The following is a 4,346-nucleotide window of genomic DNA, read 5'->3' as shown; positions in this document are numbered from 1 at the left end:
AAAAAATATATTTATAATTAAAATTATACAAATATTTATTGTCTTTTATATATTTTACAAAAAAATATTTTTTTTTCAAAAATGTTTTTTTTTTTAATTTGCGGGTTGGCGGGTACCCGCGATTCAAATTCGGCTGACCCGTACCCGCCCCGCTCAAAATAATCTCGACCCGCACCCGCACACGCGATTTAAAAATTTCAAATGGTTCGACCCGCACCCGCCCCGAGGCGGGTCAAACGGGGCGGGGCCCGCGGGCAATGATTAAAATTTCCAGCTCTACCTACAAAAATACAAAATGTCTCTATTCCCAGGCTACAGATAGCTCAGCGCGTCTATGTATATATATCACCTAGGTACTGTTGTCCTCTCCCATGAGACCAGGTTACTCTAGAAACCAAATATAAGTGGGTCGACAAATAACCCACAACCAACTGAGTAATGAGTATACATAAGACCTGCTGACTGTCGATTAACACAAGAAGTTGACTTCGTCAAAATTGAAACAAAGGCATACGTACATGGACTCCAGCAATGTTAGGTCGACAAAACAAGAAATACTCATGTAGTTAGTCCAAAATATATGATAATATGATTTCACAAAAAAATGCAACTGACCTTGTAATCTTGATTGATTTAGACTAGAACTGACAGTCTCTAAACTCTAAATATAACCATGGCTGCCAAACATAACAAATTAGGAAGTCACCAACTAACAAGCATAAGCAAAACTGATAGTGATGAGAAAGTCACAGGAGCTTACATTCGGGAAAGTTGGATCTCTTCAAGGAGCAACAATCTAGTTTTGTTAACGTTGGTGAACCAAAGGCAAATATGAGTGGTGATCCTATTGTCTTGACAGCTCCACCGCATTCAGCAAGGTGTGGAATTGATCATTGGTGCCCCAGTCAATGCCGAGAGATCTGACTCCTCAACTGTTGGTGAGCAATAAGTTCCATCTCATAACTAGTGCTATTGACACAGACTCAACAATTCCCTTAACTTATGCAGGATGATGGGGTGGTCCTGTTGGATATGTATACCAAAAGGCTTATCTAGAGTTCCTCTGCTCAAAGGACAAGTTAGATGCAGTTTTTGAGATATGCAAAGCTTTGCCATGCGTAGCTGCGACGAACAAAGGAGCAAAGTAGGTATCAAATACTGCTCAATCTGATGTGAATGCCGTTACTTGTGGAGTTTTCCCGGCAAAGGAAATTATTCAACCAACCATTGTTGATCCTGCTAGCTTCAAACTCTGGAAAGATGAAGCGTTTGAGACTTGACCAAGAAACTTGGCTAACTTGTACACAGAAGCAGACCCTTCGAAAAACTGGGTAAATAAAAAGAGTCTTTTTTTTTTTGACAAGTTTTGCTTTTTTTATTGGTTTATAATGACTATGAAGATTCTCAATTCTCTTATTTACTTGTTTCCATGTTCTTGCTATAAAGCGCGAGCTGGTTGTACAAACCGAACCCAGTACTGATCCATATGGTCTTTCCATTGTCGATGAAGCATTGGAAGCTATTGTTGTCAGGTTGCCACATTCTTTCTATTAATTTTCTTTTCACATCGGTGCTTCGAGAAGCTCCTTAGCTAAGCATAATATGCAGCAGAGAGACGTTACCCTGTGGACAGTTAACAAAAAGAGAGCAGAAAGAGATCTTTCTCAACTCAAGGTCATTCGTCTTTTCAGTCCATCAGCCTTAACCTTGTGATGCATTTTGAGAGATCCAATTCGGCGAACCCTTATCATTGGACGTCCTTTTGTTGCAGATAGAGGCTGTCTAAATAGTGTCTGATGGATCAAGTGGAAATAAGATAAGTTTGAGTACCCTGAGGGAAGTTAGAGGCAGAGAAAGCCGAGAAACAAAAACAAGATACAGAAGAACAAGAAGCATCATGAACTTGAACTAGTCATATATATTATTTTTTTGATCAACTAACTAACTAGTCATATATATATAATCAAATTTGTTTGTAACTTTTAATACCTTTGTTTAAACTGATCAATAAAAGGTCAACGCGCCACATAACGTGTTGTTTTTGTGTCTTATTGCTTTGTTGATTTAAATAAGTAATAAACGATGTCGTTTTTACATAGAATGATCAACCTGAAACGCTACTCCAAGCAACGGCTAATTTTGTTTCAGTTAAAAGATTCTTGAAGATCTTCTTTATAGCTTCTCTTCCTTCTCTTTCAAAATTTGAATCACTCTTATTTCTGATCGTTGAGAAACCGCAGAGAGAGAAAATAGTGAGAACAAGAAAAGAGGAGAGAGAGAGGAAATAACCAAGTTCGATGATTGAGAGAGGAGCCGTTCCTTGCGAAGCAATCATTCTCTGGGTAAATACATCTCCTTCTTCTTTCTCATAATTTTTAGGGTTTCTTTGCTTTCCACCATTGTTGAACCCTATTTCATCTATCTGTTACAGTTCTCTTCCCGGAGAACAGACACGACGAACGATACAGAGTCAGAGCACGACGTCGAGAAAGGCGATCTCCATCAAGAAACCCTCTCTGGTTTCTTCACAGAGATCGAAACCATCAAAATCCTAATCGAAGAGATCACTCATCCCTTACACGATCTCCTCTCGTCAATTGCAACATGGTTGAGTGATAGAAGACAAAGACTACAACCCCACGAAACCCTAGTTCCCAATCATCTTCGTCTTCGTGCCTAACAGAGAAGAACAACACAAGCCGCAAGTGCCGTGCCGTGCCGTGCCGTGCAAGAAGGAAAGCGTAGTTTCAAGAAAGCAAAGGCGTCGCCTTTATTCACATGGGAGTGGAAAAATACGCCGGATTGGATAGTCCAGCGCAAGACCCAAAGCTAATCTGCGAGAAGAGTATGTTCGAAACAGATGTCAGACCAAGCCAGAGCCCTCTCTCAATCCCTTTCCACAAACTGATCTGAAACGACTTCTTGACACCCGTTGAGTCGAGAATCACATCAACAGCAAAGAAAAGATGGGTTTGGGAGTGCTTCTTGTTGATCAAGGCACTAAGAAGCGGGGTGCGTTTCTCTAGAGATGGGAGATGAACGGTCCTTGGAACTATGCTTTGGTTTGTGGGTGGAACGATGTCGTGAAGGCTAATGGATTGAAAGATGTAGACAACATTAGTCTTTGGTCTTTCAGGTGCCGAGGAGTCCTTGATGAGGTAAGTTCACTGTAATAAGAACCGTTAGAAGCTAGGCTAGAGTAGTGGAAAAGAACTGAATCATACAAATATGATACAGGTTCTAAAACTAGCTGAATGTGAGATATATATTATCTTAAAATGGGGGTTACCTATGGAACTTTTCAGGCACGGAGGAGAGATGGAGGTGCTGCAGAGAAGCGGCACATGAGATGCGGCAGAGGCAGAGATGTGACAGAGGCGGACATGCCAAGGCACGAGCTTTGCTTTCTCAGGTATCTTAATTTAATGCTAATCTATTATTTATATAAAAATCTAAATTTTAACTTTCTTGCTGCTTTAGTTATTATCGGGTCCATTTAATATATTGGGGTTTAAATTATTATTAGACAGCATCCATTTGGTTAATATATGGGCCGTAATCAAACATTTAGAATCCTACACATCCCTTTTAATCATAGGCCCAGTTAAACTCCAGTTTTCCATAATTTTAATCCATTTAGATCCATTTATCAAATTTAAGTTAATTAATAGATCAAAACTAAGTTTTTCGACTTGGACTAAGAGGGTTAGGACTATTCTGGGTTTTGTGGTATTATAGATTAGAGTTAGTACATGAAACTAAGGGTATTTGGGATTTAAGGGTATAAAAGATTAAGGGTATATGAGATCAGGTGTATGTATAGAAATAGGGTTATTTGGGATTAGGGATCTATGAAAATAGGAGTATTTGGGATTAAAGATATTTGAGATTAGGGGTATTTGGGATTAATAGATCTTTAGGATTAGGGGTATATGGGATTTTAGGGATATTTGAAATTAAGTGATATATGAGAATATGAGTATTTGGGATCAAGGGTTTAGGATTAAAGGGTATATGAGAATAATGGATATTTGAGATTAAAGAGTATAAGGGATTAAGGGGAATATGGGACTAATAAATATTTGGGATTAAAGGATATTTGAGAATAAGGGGTAATAGAGATTAGGGGTATTTGAGATTAGAGGGCATTTGAGATTATAGGTATTTGAGATTAAGGGGTATTTGAGATTAAGGGGGTATTTGAGATTAAGAGGGCATTTGAGATTATAGGTATTTGAGATTAAGGGTATTTGAGATTAAGAGGGTATTTGAGATTAGGGGTATTTGAGATTAAGGGGGTATTTGAGATTTATTAGGGTTTAGGGTTTAGGGTTTAGGGTTTAGGG

This window comes from Brassica oleracea, chromosome C5 (assembly GCF_000695525.1).
Source record: "Brassica oleracea var. oleracea cultivar TO1000 chromosome C5, BOL, whole genome shotgun sequence".
Taxonomy (NCBI): Eukaryota; Viridiplantae; Streptophyta; class Magnoliopsida; order Brassicales; family Brassicaceae; genus Brassica; species Brassica oleracea.
The sequence above is the reverse complement of the archived record's forward strand: the minus strand, read 5'-3'. Positions refer to the sequence as shown.